A 15647-nucleotide genomic window follows, 5' to 3' on the forward strand; every position below is an offset into this window, starting at 1 on the left:
AATTTTTAGAGTCCTTATAAGCAGTGGTATTAACTTACAAAATTTCCTTTTGTTTAGTGAAACACTCAGACTCATGAAATAACCAACAAAGAAAGATACAATTTGTGGGCTCCAAATGTGTATATTTATCCCACTTACTAAAATGTATTTGCTACCCAGCATCAGTATTCCCAGTGCTTTCATGGTCATTTTTAAAAAAAATATTTATTTTATCTGTGTGGGTGCACCGGGTCTTAACCACAGCATGTGTGATCATTGATCTTCGTTGCAGCATGCGGGAATCTTGAACTGTGACATGTGAACGCTTCGGTGCAGCACGTGGGATCTCATTCCCTGAACAGGGGTCAAACCCAGGCTGCCGGCACTGGGAGCACTGAATCTCAGGAACTGGACCACCAGGGAAGTCCCCTTTCTTAGTCATTTCAATTCGTGCAGAACAACGAAAAGTTTGAGTCACCAAATACGCGCTCCCAGCTGAGGCTGAACACGTGACACTTTGCCTTCTTGTTTCAGTTCTTATACTATTAAATAGTGTCCTTATTTAGGGCTACATTTTTTTTTAACTTTTAAGTTTGTATTGGGGTATAGCCAATTAACAATGTTGTGATAGTTTCAGATGGACAGCAAAAGGTCTCAGCCATACATACACATGTATCAATTCTCCCCCGAACTCCCCTCCCATCCAGGCTACCAAATAACATTGCATGGAGTTCCATGTGCTATACAGTAGGTCCTTGTTGGTTATCCATTTTAAATACAGCAGTGTGTATATATTCGTTCCAAACTCCCTAACTATCCCTTCCCTCCCCCATCCTTCCCCCCAAAATCATAAGTGCATTCTCTAAGTCTGTGAGTCTGCTTCTGTTTAGTAAGTTCATTTGTGTATATTTTTTTAGATTCCACGTATAAGGGATGTCATATGCTCTCTCTCCTTCTCTGACTTGCTTCACTTGGTATGGTAACCTCTAAGTCCATGCATGTTGCTGCAAATGGCATTATTTCATTCTTTTTAACGACTGAGTAATATTCCATTGCATATATGTACCGCTTCTTCTTTATCCGTTCATCTGTCAGTGGACATTTAGGTTGCTTCTCTGCCTTGGCTACTGTTAACAGTGCAGCAGTGAGCATTGGGGTACATGTATCCTTTCAGATCATGCTTTTCTCCTGATGTATACTCAGAAGTGAGATTGCAGGGTCATATAGTAGCTCTATTTTTAGCTTTTTAAGGAAACTTCATCCTGTTTTCCACAGTGGCTGTACCAATTGACATTCCCACTGACAATGTAGAAGGGTTCCGTTTCCCCACACCCTCTCTAGCATTTGTTGTTTGGGGGCTTTTTGATGATAGCCGTTTTGACTGGTGTGAAATGATATCTCATTGTAGTTTTGATGTGCATTTCTCTAATAATTATAAATGTTGATCTTTTCATGTGTCTCTTTGCCATCTGTATGTCTTCTACGGAGAAATGTTTATTCAGGTCTTCTCCCCATTTTTTGAGTGGGTTGTTTGTTTTGATGCTATTGAGCATCATGAGCTGTTTGTAAATTTTAGAGACTAATATTTGTCTGTCATATTATTGGCAAATATTGTCTCCCAGTCTGTTGGTTGTCTTTTTGTTTTATTTATTGTTTCTTTTGCATTGCAAAAGCTTTTGGATTTATTTATTTATTTCGAGGCTAATTACATTACAATATTGTAGAGGGTTTTGCCATACATTGACATGAATCAGCCATGGGTGTACTCGTGTTCCCCATCCTGAAGCCCCCTCCCACCTCCCTCCCTCTCCATCCCATCCCTCTGGGTTGTCCCAGTGCACCGTCCTTGAGTGCCCCGTTTCGTGCATTGAACTTGGACTGGTGATCTGTTTCACATACAGTAATATACATATTTCAATGCTCCCATTTGTTTATTTTTGTTTTTGTTTCCATTATTCTGGCAGATGGGTCGAAAAGGATATTGCTGCAATTTATGTCAGAGAGTGTTTTACCTTTGTTTTCCTCTAAGATTTTTATAGTGTTCAATCTCACATTTAGGCCTTTAATCCATTTTGAGCTTATTTTTGTGTATGGTGTAAAGAATGGTCTAATTTCATTTTTTACATGGAGCTGTCCAGTATTCCCAGCACCATTTGTTGAAGAGACTGTCTTCCCAGCATTGTGTAATCTTGCATGGTTTATCATAATTTAACTGATGATAGGTGCATGGATTTATTTCTGCATTTCTATCCTATTTCACTGATCTGTATTTCAATTTTTGTTCAAGTACAATACTTTTTTGATGTCTATAGCTTTGTAGTATAGTCTGAAGTCAAGGAACCTGATTCCTCCAGCTCTGCCTTTCTTTCTCAAGATTGTTTTGGCTATTTGGGGGTTTTAGTGTCTCCATACAAATTTTAAGGTTTTTGTTTTAGTTCTGTGATAAAACATGCCATTAGTAATTTGATAGAGATTGTATTGACTCTGTACTTTGCATTGGTAGTATAGTCATTTTGACAATATTGATTCTTCCAATCCACGAACATGGTATATCTTTTCATCTGTTTCTCTCTTCTTTGATTTCTTTCACCAGTGTCTTATAGTTTTCACAGTACCAGTTTTTGTCTCCTTTGGTAGGTTTATTCAGAGGTATTTTATTGTTTTTGATATGATGGTAAGCAGAATTGTTCCTTGAATTTCTTTTTCTAATCTTTCATTGTTAGTGTATAGAAATGCAACAGATTTCTATCTATTAATTTTGTAACCTGCAACTTTATCAGACTCAATGATGAGTTCTAGGAGTTTTCTGGTAGTGTCCTTAGGATCTTCTGTGTATAGTATTATGTCATCTGCAAACAGTAACACTTAAACTTCTTTTTCAGTTTGGATTCCCTTTACTTCTTTTTTTTCTCTAGTTGCCATAGCTAGGACTTCCAAAACTATGTTGAATAAAACTGGTGAGAGTGGACATCCTTGTCTTGTTCCTGATCTTAGAGGAAATGCTTTCAGCTTTTCACCACTGAGCATGATATTAGCTGTAAGTTTGTCATATGCGTCCTTTATTAAGTTGAGGGAAGTTCTGTCTATGCTAGGGCTACATTTTTGCTTGTTCATGCTTTTTATTGGTGTTTTCCATTTTTAAAGTGGCCCTAAATTGTAGTTTTGAAGTGCTGTCTGCTGTCTGTTTCTAAGTGAAAGAATCCATAATGTGCCTTGTGGAGAAAATACGGAAAAATGGAGATAGGCTTCATTGAGGCATTACTTAGAGTGCTGTTGCCCATGAGCTCAATGTTAATGAATAAACAATATATATTAAATATGGTGTCTTTAGACAGATATAAAACAAGGTTTTTTATTGATGAGTTGGTGAAAATGTTGTGACCAGACCTGACCTTGTATTTCCTCTAAGAGCAGTGAGTAGGTATTCACTAATTCACTGTTCATGGTGACTTCATAGAATATAATTACTTCAAATAACAAGAATACATTCTATCTTTTTTGTTCACTGTTGTTAAGTCAGATGCAGTCTCTTGGTTAAGTTTTTCTGTCTCCCATTCATGTAAAAAGCAATTTGCTTGGATATGAAAATTAACTCCTACCAGCGTATGAGTCAACTGTCTTTATTTGAAGAATTGTGTTATAGTCTATCATCAGTTTTTATGGATTTGAAGACATTAGTTCTTCCTCTATTCAACAAATATGTATAAAACTTTCTAAGGAATTTGGGGAAAGTTCCGATCCTATGTTCATTAATTTATTGAGTCTATGAGTGACTAGTAGACTTGGAATTATTTCATAAATGAGATCAGTCCTGGGATTTCTTTGGAAGGAATGATGCTAAAGCTGAAACTCCAGTACTTTGGCCACCTCATGCGAAGAGTTGACTCATTGGAAAAGACTCTGATGCTGGGAGGGATTGGGGGCAGGAGGAGAAGGGGACGCCAGAGGATGAGATGGCTGGATGGCATCACCGACTCGATGGACGTGAGTTTGGGTGAATCCAGGAGTTGGTGATGGACAGGGAAGCCTGGCATGCTGCAATTCATGGGGTCGCAAAGAGTCGGACACGACTAAGCAACTGAACCTAATTGAACTGATGAATGACTAGTAGACTTGGAATTATTTCATAAAGATCCTTAAACACTTGACCCAGTATAGAGATTCACATTCTTGCTATCTTCCCTAGCAAGAAAAATCTGATACATTGAGTTATTTCTACTATCATTTGTATCATTATTATCTACTCACCTGTTTGCATATAATAAGGGCATGTTGTCCTGCAGGAACCAAATCCAGTCACATTCATATGGCCAATGTTGATGCTGAAGGGCACATAGACATCTGTGGAAGTAACAGCAAACATGCTCCATAAAACCTGGAGAAAAGAGGCAATCCTTCTAGCCACCATTCATAGGGAGCCCTCACAACAGAACATTTCATTGAGTTTCTTGAAAGCATTTGGTTGTCACTAGGTATCAGCAATGATACTGTAAAGCACGTGCCTGGAGACACTCGTAGAAGTGAGGAAGACAAGGCAGAACTCATGTACGTGGCCCCCCGCCTTTAGTTGGATCTTTTATGACCAGTGCATCCTGCTTAGAAACTATTTGATCAATCACCAGTCCTTCATATTAACTCACTATTGAGCAGAGATGTATTAATACATCTTTTGTTACCTGAATGTTATTGAGCAGAGATGTTTTGGTATTTACTTACATAACATCATTGGCCACAGGTGTTACTTTCTTTAAAAATTCCCTGGTCAATGATGTGTTAAGTATAAGAAGAACCTGACAACAGGCTCAGGATTTCACCATTTCTGTTAGCTTTCAAGCCATATTGACTGCAATTTTATTTTGCAATACTGAACATCAGAAAATTTGTTTCAGAGATATTGAATTAAAGTCCTGCCCTGTTGAGCTATTAGAAGTAATACATTGAAGAGAAACTGAAGTACAGTTACCTACGAAATAGTGTATCTAAAGAATTATTTGAAAAACTTAGTAATAATTGCATGTAAAATTCAGGTTATATTCAGCTGTATTCTATGAAAGTAGAAATATCAGCGATATAATTCACTATTGTTTCCATTGGCTATATCACAGTGCATGACAGTTACTTGTCCAATTCTTTTCTTTAATGAGACCTTGGGGGAATAGTTAAGATGTATCTGTCAACATACCTAGGTTCTGCAAATAGTCCTTTTAACTTTGAAGTAAAGAGAATTTTTACGTATATGATCTTGAAAAGAGAAATCGTCTGTTAGAAGACATGACAGCACTTGGAGTTAAGTGTGATAACCAGCCCACCAGATGTGGTTCTTTTTGCATTTCATCTGTTTTGCCTGCAATTTGGAGAGCAGACTCAAGGTGAACGACCCTTCTAACCTCAAAAGAATTCTTCCCATTGGCACACGAATTCTCAGTCACTCAGCATGAAAGCTTTCTTAGTTAAGTGTCCTTATTTTAAACCTGCCAGCTCTAATATTTACTAACCTATGATCACTAAAGGTAAAAGGCAAATCTTGTAAATTCCTGTGATAGTGTAAGTTTGGATAAAATATGATTGATGATGAGCTCTTGTCCTCTGCCTCCTCTCTACTCCCAAGCAAGAGGCTAGAAAAACTCACTTGTATTCTTGGGGAGGAGGGGTGGGGGAATTAGGAGGGGCTCAAGTTGGAGAAGGCAATGGCACCCCACTCCAGTACTCTTGCCTGGAAAATCCCATGGACAGAGGAGCCTGGTAGGCTGCAGTCCTTGGGGTCATGAAGAGTCGGACATGACTGAGCGACTTCACTTTCACTTTTCACTTTCATGCATTGGAGAAGGAAATGGCAACCCACTCCAGTGTTCTTGCCTGGAGAATCCCAGGGATAGGGGAACCTGGTGGGCTGCTGTCTATGGGGTCACACAGAGTCAGACACAACTGAAGTGACTTAGCAGCAGCAGCAGCAAGGCTGAGAAGATTACATCAAGCATTTACAAGGAGAAAGGCTGATGGTTGGTTAGCATGTCTCCTGTGGACGCTTGATGCAGTCCCCGTGGATAAGGGCAGCTGTGACAGTACCAGTCAACTGGGGGGACTTCTTGAATGGTTGGCACTGTCTTGGCAGCTCACCAGTCACAAGATGCAGAGTGGTTCCCATCAAATTTTTTTAAATTTATTTATTTTACTTTTGGCTGTGCTGGGCCTCCATTGCTGTGCAGGCTCTGTCTAGTGTGGAGAGCAGGATCTACTCTGATTGCAGTTCACGGGCTTCAAAATGCTGTGGCTTCTCTTGTTGCAGACATGGGTTTTAGGGCTGTGGACTCAGTAGTTGTGAAGCATGGGCCTGGTTGCCCTGCAGCATGTGGAATCTTCCCAGACCAGGGATCGAACTCATGCCTGATGCTTTGGCAGGCAGATTCTTAACCACTGGACCACCAGGAAGTCCCCTATCAATATGTAAGCTGAAGCTTACAACTTCCATGTGACATCAAATCATATCTGGGACCTGGAAGGATACAGATAATTTAGCTAGATACCCGAGCCTTTCGCCTGTCTAGCTGCATGGGCTCGCCCTGGAAGCAACCTCAACATCTTATATTTTTTACCTGATTTGCCTGTGTGGGGTTTAATAATATGTACACTGCAACACTGGCTCTAAAACAACAATCAGTTAAAGACAAAATACTATTTTAAATACCACTAAAAAAGAGGAGAAACTTGCCAAACTCTCAAATGCCATCAAGTATCCTTTTAGCCTCGATTTCACAGATGTTAAAAAGTAAAGCAAAACTGTGTCTTGAAATCTACGAAGATCAGTCATTTAGACTGAGGTGAAAACAGAAGCAGCTACATAAAATATGGCAATGTTCTCTTGTCTCTTTTATAATTATCAATCAAGGCTTCATTTAACTTTGGTTCTAATGACAAACTCAGACTAGATCTCCCCAGACTTTGAGACCTTTAGCTACATGATGCCGTGCAGGTGGCGCTGGTGGTAAAGAACCTGCCTGCCAGTGCAGGAGACAGTAGAGATGCAGGTTCGATCCCTGGGTCAGGAAGATCCCCTGGAGGAGGACATGGCCACCCACTCCAGTATTCTTGCCTGGAGAACCCCATAGACAGGGGAGCCTGGCAGGCTATAGTCCACAGGGTTGCAAAGAGTCAAAAACGACAGGAGTGACTTAGGGTGTGCCCACACACATAATGCTATGATTCCTTTTATTCTGCCTCCCTTTGAACAATGCTTTTTGTGTGTGTGCAGTCATAGATTTTTGCAGCCTTCCAGTCTTAATTCTGTCTGCATCTTTTTTATCTTGTCCTTTTCTATTGCTGGAAAGGGGACAACATCTCTGTCTGATATGAATGTTATAGCAAAAGCTGGAAAGAAGAAATATCATCATGGCAGAGTGCATAAGCAGCAGCATAACTCCCCATCACGGTCTTTTCTCGAACACAAGGAGGCAGATCTTCTCTATTCTCGGTGTAGTTTTGCTTTTTTTTTTTAAATAAGTGAGACGTCTCCTGCATTTCATTTAATTGATTCCTGACACACCTCTGGATATTTCAAGATGACTTTTAGCAGTCTCCTATTCTCTGCTTTCAGGATCAGGCACCTGGATAAGGAGGGGCCTCAAGTCCCTCTTGGATTCCTGCTGGTATTATGGTTCAAGTGCACGAGCTACCTTGTTACATCAGGAAACTCTCTCAGTGACCCCAATAATCACTTTTCTTCTTCCTATCTCTGCTAATCAATCAAGGGCTTAGATACTGTCTTTAGAAGTTCAATTGAGTTCAGTTGAGTTTTTTTTAAGGAAATCTTACGGGTAAAATAAAAATTCAAAATACCCCAGTTCCATTTTCAGATACATGTTTGGGACTTCCCTGGCATTCTAGTGGTTGGAGGTCTGCACTTGTGCTGCAGGGGGCACAGGTTCAATCCCTGGTGGGGAGACAAGATCCTGCATGTGGTGTGGCACAGCAAAAAAAAAGAGCAAGACCCAAATATAAGTTTAACTGAAGTCCAAATTCAATATTTTCAAGTCATATATTCATTTACTAATGCATTGAACAAACATTTGATGAGTCTGTTATGTTCCCATAACTGGCCTGGGAAGAAGAGATACCACGATGGAATCAGCCAGGAGCCCGTTTAGGAGAGGCACACAGATGGCATGTTGGTCACACTCACTCCCACCCTGCATCACGGGGGCAGAGCAAAGGCAGGGGTTAATGCTTCTCGGAGGCAAATGGCTTTCAGAGGCCATGACATTTAGTCTGAAGCTGGAGAAGGGAAAGCCCACATTCCCTCAGTGCTACACAGAGTTTCCACAAAGGCCCAGAGGTCACACCACAAGACAGGGTGAGTGTCCATCTGAGTTGGTGAAGGGTGGGGTCTGGAATTGCACAGGAAGTTGGTGGAGGTCAGAGGTACATACACATTTGATCCTGAAGGGCTCTGTAAGCTGTGAGTTATCCCTTAGGTGACACCATGCTGCTTGGATCTGCCCGTTGTAAGAACAAATTTCACAGCACAGTGTTATGACTGGTGGATTGAAAGGAAGGTGGAAGCAGAGGCTGAAGAGAGTATTTTTTTATGAAAGGATAGTAGTAAACGCCCAAATAAGAAATGATAACTTTAGAAGATACTGACGATACATACACTTACTAATTAATCTTGGCAATGATTGTCTGGAACTCAGTTTAGATACTTTATTTTGAGACAAGATTTTGGCCTTCCTGATAAACAGTAGTTGGGATCAGAAGGAGAGAGAAGGAGGGAAGCCCTGGTCCTGAGCGCTGACATCTCAAAAGCAGATGGGACGAGTAACACCAGAGAAGAACAAGCGCTGTGAGTGATCAGAAGGAAATTAGGGGAGAGGCTCACAGTTTTGAGGGCTCAGGAATTACGAAGATTAGAGAGTGTACTGTGAGCCAGTTCACAGGTGGGTTGGCCTCTTTCACGGGACAGTTTCTAGGATTTCTGCCCCATCCAGGACCATGCAGTATTGGCTCCCTTCTGTAGGTTTGGACATTTTCCTGTCTCCCATCTCATTTGTTCCTCACCTTTTCTTTAGAGGGACTTCCCTGGTGACTCAGACAGTAAAGAATCTGCCTGCAATGTGGGAAACCAGGGTTCGACTCCTGGTTTGAGAAGATCCCCTAGAGAAGGGAATGGCTACCAACTCCAGTATTCTTGCCTGGAGAATCCCGTGGACAGAGGAGCCTGGCGGGCTACTGTCCATGTGTCACGAAGAGTCAGACACAACTGAGAGACTCACACATTCACACATTTCTCTTTAAAAGAGGGCCTGGCTGCTCGCAGCCCAGGGAGCATCCCTTCAGCAGATGAGAGCAGATACCTGCCTTACATGGTTGACTGCCTCTCGCCGGAGACACAGACCACCCAGTGGCCATGTATCCATGGCAGAACTGTTCCAGTAAAGCCCCACCACTTGCCTCTTCTGAAAGCCAGGAGGTCATCTTTTACATCCCCATTCAGCAAGAGCCCCTGACCTCAGTTTTGCCCTGAGCATGTTATTTCATAGGATTACTGGCGCTCTCAACTGAAGAAGGTGAAAGCCCTTTCTTTGGCCAAAAGCTTGACTGGTCATTGATCATTTTGTGGTTTTCTGGTGATTTTTATTGATTGCTCTGAATGGCTTGGATATCCACACTTCAGGGATCACATGTGACACCTTCAACTTCTCAGTCAGTTTGTGCTTTGGATTTATAAAATTTTACTGACTTCCACCACTAGAGTCACTGTACCATTAATCTTGTAGTTTCAGCCTTTATTCTTGACCCCCTGCCATTCTCAAGCTAGTAAAATATAAATATAACAAAGTTATACTACAGAGACATTACTTTGCCAACAAAGGTCCATCTAGTCAAAGCTATGGTTTTTCCAATAGTCATGTATGGATGTGAGAGTTGGACTGTAAAGAAAGCTGAGCACCAAAGAATTGATGCTTTTGAACTGTGGTGTTGGAGAAGACTCTTGAGAGTCCCTTGGACAGCAAGGAGATCCAAGCAGTCCATCCTAAAGGAAATCAGTCCTGAATATTCATTGGAAGGACTGATGATGAAGCTGAAACTCCAATACTTTGGCCACCTGATGCAAAGAGCTGACTCCTTTGAAAAGACCCTGATGCTGGGAAAGATTGAAGACGGGAGGAGAAGGGGCCGACAGAGGATGAGATAGTCAGATGGCATCACCGACTCAGTGGACATGAGTTTGAGTAAGCTCCGGGAGTTGGTGATGGACAGGGAGGCCTGGCGTGCTGCAGTCCATGGGGTTGCAAAGAGTCAGACACAACTGAGCAACTAAACTGAACTGATACTACAAAGGTTTCACTACAGTAGCCATGCTGCTGCTGCTGCTGCTGCTAAGTCGCTTCAGTTGTGTCCAACTCTGTGCAACCCCATGGACTGTAGCCTACCAGGCTCCTCTGTGCATGGGATTTTCCAGGCAAGAGTACTGGAGTGGGGTGCAATTGCCTTCTCCTACAGTAGCCATACCTAAACATTTATAATGCATTATAATTTGAGTCATTTTCACATATCATTTTTGTTGCTGTTTAGTCCCTAAGTCATACCTAACTCTTTGCAACCCCATAGCCCACCAGGCTCCTCTGGTCATGGGATTCTCCAGGAGATCTTTCTAACCCAGGGACTGAACCCAAACCTCTGCCTCAGCAGAAGGATTCTTTATCACTGAACCACCAGGAAACCCTCTGCTGTAAAGAAACCGCCTACCAATGTAGGAGACCTGGGTGCCATCCCTGGATTGGGAAGATCCCCTGGAGGAGGGCATGGCAACCCATTCCAGTATTCTTGCCTGGGAAATTCAATGGACAGAGGAACCTGGTGGACTGCAGTCTATGGGGTTGCCAGGGTCAGACACGACTTAGCAACAAATATAATTTTTAAGTTGTTTTATTTCATTTATTGAGTTCTTATGATAACCAGCTAACAGTTGCAAATAGGGTTTAAATTAGTTGCAAGAATTAAACTCTTTAAAAATGATACCCAGAAAACCAAGTTATCCTTTTCTTCATTGGCTTCCTGAACTTCTCTTGTGCTAATTCAGTACACAATGGTAACTAAAATATATGATGACATTTACTACCTATTTATTAAAGGTTGCATTAAATCTGATCTTAGAAGATTGGATATTTTTGTAATTATTCATTTGTAACTAATCCAGTTACTTCCCTAGTACTTCCCTAGTGGGTACATTTTAAGCAGCATTTCATAATTATTACCTCTTCATTTAAAATGATGAATATCAAATATCTAGCTCCTAAGTCAAACTGACATGTCTCAATGTATCCACTATATTTATTGGAAATAATTTTGGTATCTTATGTTGACCAAACAAGATGTAGAACCTAAAAGTTGAAAATTATGTGTTACTCATTGGACAAAACTGAGGACTTAAGCCTGGGACACAGCATCTCAGATCATTCTAAGAGACTGCTTCCAAAGAGGAGCCAGGATATACAGAGATTTTTGCAACAAAGATCAGGTAGTCAGAACATCCAAAGATTGCTTTTAATTAAGAAAAACAAGGTAGCTCAACGTAGGGAGTTTAGTGCTTTCCTCTATATGCGGTATGCCATTGCTATGCTTCAGTGGTGTCCAGTTCTTTGTGACCCCAGAGACTGTAGCCCATCAGGCTCTTCTGTCCATGGGATTTTTCCCAGCAAGAATACTGAAGTGGGTTGCCATACCCTCCTCCAGGGGATCTTTCTGACCCAGGAATTGAACCGGTGTCTCCTGCGTCTCCTACATTGCAGGCAGATTCTTCACTACTGAGCCACTGTGGAAGTCCCCTTCCTCTATATGGGAAGATGAAAAATCCAGGGCTCATTGAAATGCAATGAGCCTTTGATATGCACCTCAGCTGTCTATGGCCAGTATCCTGTGCCTTCTTATCCCGAGTCTCCTCAAGGTGTACATTTGTGGGCGGCTGCAGTGGCTGATGATTTGATGATGGGCATCCAGTTTCATCCTGAGTTCCCACAGGAGTCACCAGGACAGCTGTAATGTGATGGCTTGATGGTTGCAACATCTTCGTTTACTGATGTGGCAGGCAACATTTTTTTTTTTCATTGACATCTAATTGATTCCTGTAAACTACATCTTAAAGTTTCTATTTAGTTCTTACAGACTCTGTCTGGAAAGTCTAGAAATAACCCTATTATGACTGAAATACTAAGCTGCTACTGGAAAATGACCCCCCAAAAACACTCCCTTTCTTTTTGAAGTAAATCATAAATGCTTTAATCCACAAATAATGTGAACTTAAAATATAGAAAATATCTGTGAATTTAATAAAAATCCTTTTCAGAAGAGAACGACAGAATTAAACATCACTTTCCTACTTAGGTGGTGTGACATTTTCATTTTGTTTCAAGTTATTTTACCTTTTTTGTGACTCTGGAGTTTGTAAACATGCCATAAAATTTGGTAATTACATAATGACAATTTCATGGTTCTAGTTCAGTATAAAGGTGGCTAGACAGAGCAGCAAATCGATTTTCTTTTTTACCTTGTGCAAAGGAACACAGGAAATGGAATGCAAAATCTGCATTAAGACCATGTTGGAATTATAACTCAACAATCTGTTACACAAGAAATGAAAACCAGGTGCAGCCCGTGTCAGCTGTTGTGCTGTGACAGTCAGCCAGTGGGTTATGCTCAAACACCCCTTTGTTTAACCCATGTCTTGCCTTGTAACCCAGTGTTCCAAATGCTCATCTCTGGTGGTGTCCTCTTGCCAAAGATCCTCAGAGGCAGGACTGACCCCAGAAAAAATTATGAAGTAGATGAAACTTGGGTTCATCCGTGCCTTAGTCTCTCTCCACCTCCCCGTCCCCCAGTGTCTACCGTAGTCACCCATCACTCGGGATTTTCCCTCTGTTTTTAGGGGGTTCGTGCTATTTCCTGTTGCCCAGTCTCTTGTTTTAAGCAATATTTATTTATTTATTTGACGACATCGGCTATTAGTTGTCCATAGTATGTGAAATCTGCACTGTATCAAGCAGGCTGAGCAGGCTTGAGGGCTTATTTGCTCCACAGCGTGTGCGGGCTTAGTTTCCTGAAGCAGGGACTGAGCCTGTGCCCCCTGCATTGCAAGGCGGACTCTTCACCACGGGACCATCAGCAACGTCTCTCAGGCCGTCTTTGAATCATTTTTCTACCTGAAGAAATGATCAGTGATTACCCAGTAGGAGCCAAGCAATCAAGACCTTCCTCTTTTCCTTCCAGATCTTACTTCTGACTGTTCTCACCAATGTTCTACTCCAAGGGGACTATCCACCTTGCCCTTTTTATTCACAAGACTTTTTCCATGATAACTCTTCTGCCTGAGCTGGCCTCCACCTCTTATCTCCATCTACGGAAACCCTAACCATCTTCAAGGTTCCACTCAACTCTGCCTCCTCCAGGTGTCTTCCCGGAGCACCCTGGCCTGTCCACGCTACGCTTCATCCATTCTCTGACGGGGTGCTTAGCATGCGTTGCTTGGTGTCAGAATAATATTTACATGTGTGTCTCGTGTCTAGGCACTGTGCGAGGCACTTCACAAATGTAATATCTTTCACATTTTACAACAATCGTATGACATAGGTGTTGCCATCCCATATACCAGTTAAGGAAACTGAGGCTCAAATAAGTGAAATAACTCGCCCAAGGTCCCAGTGCCAGAAAGCAACAGAGCTAAGACTTGAACCCAGGTCCAAAACATGTATCCTTTCCACTGAATCATATGGCTTTCAATTTAATTCTTTCCATCTTCTAAAAGATGAATGGGGATTTAAGGTGGAGGAAAAGGCCAGTGTAAACTTTCTGATTATCAAATACTATCCAACAAAGCAATAGAATTTTGTGATAATTACCATATTCTTTGCTAGACCTATTGGTTAACTGTAATCCATGAGGAATTCAAGTCAAATGTGAAAGAAAAAAAAAAATATCCTTACTTAACATTCTCAAAACAAATTACATGGCATAAAAAGAGAATATTGATGACAATTTACAAGTCAAGAAAGGCTGGGGAGCATTGGTCTTTGAGCACTACAGTTCAAGGAAAAGGAGTAAGTAAACTTGGCTACCTACAAGTTTCCTGGGATTTAAACAATTTGGTCTGAAAATACAATGATCATCTGAATCTCCTATTGAGCACATAGCCTGTTTTGTTTTTTTTTTTTCATTCTTTCTTTTGTCTGACATCTTGGATAAGTTACAGGAGAGAAACTTAGAGTTTCTAAGCAGGAAATCTCATCTCAGACGGATCATCTCAAGGACCCAGAACCATGGCGTCTAGTCTGGACAGGTCACTTCTGGGGGCTCTTCAGCCTCGGGCCAGCCTCCCACCCGTCACATGGTGGAGGCCCATCCAGGGGAGAATTTAGACTTAGAATCTACATGCTTTGATATCAGTATCTTTGCTTCTCCCAAGGTGGGAGAAATCTGTCTTCATATCTACTCTTTTATTTTCGTCTCATTCCCTGGGCCTCAGCTTGTCACACTATCAGATTGTATTTCTTTAGCCAGAGTTATCAGCAATCCTATGTTCCCAGTGCATCTCTGTCTCAGCTTTGTTTGCAAACTTCGTTTCAATTATGTATGCTTCCTGTATGCCAGTTCCACTTATAGATGGTTCTACACTTTTGTTCCTCATACCAGTCTTAATAATAAGTTTTAAATATTATTCAGGAAAAACAATGCATCTAAGCTCAATGCAGCAGGCCATCCTGGACTTCAGGCTCCACCTTATAAAGCCTGAGAATTTGCATTTCGGTTATGTGTTAAATCTTAGGAAGTCAATGGGCTGAATAGGAAAACCACCTTCAACCGCACTGGAAAAGAAACTCAAACACAAAAGCTCTTTCTTTCTTTTAAGTTTTTATGGTTTTCTTAGTCCTCTACAAAAGTCTTCAAAGCTAGTTTATTTTTTTCTTACTTATTTTGAAACAATTACATATTCACAGGAAATTGTGAAAGAAATGAACAGGAGCTCTTGTTTACCCAACACTCCATCTCACCCAGTGGTTACATCTTATATAACAATAGTGCATTATCAAGCCAGCTTCCCTGGTAGCTCAGCTGGTAAAGAATCCGCCTGCAATGCAGGAGACCCCGGTTTAATTCCTGGGTTGGGAAGATCCGCTGGAGAAGAGAATGGCTACCCACTCCAGTATTGTGGCCTGGAGAACTCCATGGACTATATAGTCCACGAGGTGGCAAAGAGTCAGACATGACTGAGCAACTTTCACTTTCATCAAGCCAGGCGATCAAAAAGTAAAAAAAAATGTCCAGCCTAGTCAGCCTTCAGTTTCATCCTATCTGCCTGCCCACAAGCAATAACTAGGCTGACAGTCCTGGAAGACAAAGAGTGGTGGGTCCGCATGGCCACAGAGAGATGATCCTGGGGGCTCATGCAAAATCCTAGTCAGTGGCACAGCAGGGCTGTGGAAGGGCACACCCAGCAGAAGAGTTGGGTTGGAATCTGATTCTGCCTCCAAACCTGTGACCTTGAACAAGTCACTTGACCCCTCCAAGGCTTCCATGTCTGCATCCATCAAATGGAGAAAATATTTCTTCTGCCTATTCATAGAGTCCTTGTGGAGAAGGGAAAGGCTACCCACTCAAGTATCCTGGCCTGGAGAATTCCA

The 15647-nt window shown here is 41.6% G+C and overlaps 1 protein-coding gene across 9 annotated transcripts in view; it reads left to right on the top strand.

Annotated features, from left to right (window-relative positions):
• Positions 1–15647, top strand: part of RBMS3 (RNA binding motif single stranded interacting protein 3) — an 803408-nt gene that overhangs the window by 644786 nt on the left and 142975 nt on the right. The window lies entirely within an intron of this gene.

The sequence above is a fragment of the Bos indicus genome, chromosome 22, assembly GCF_029378745.1.
Source record: "Bos indicus isolate NIAB-ARS_2022 breed Sahiwal x Tharparkar chromosome 22, NIAB-ARS_B.indTharparkar_mat_pri_1.0, whole genome shotgun sequence".
Taxonomy (NCBI): Eukaryota; Metazoa; Chordata; class Mammalia; order Artiodactyla; family Bovidae; genus Bos; species Bos indicus.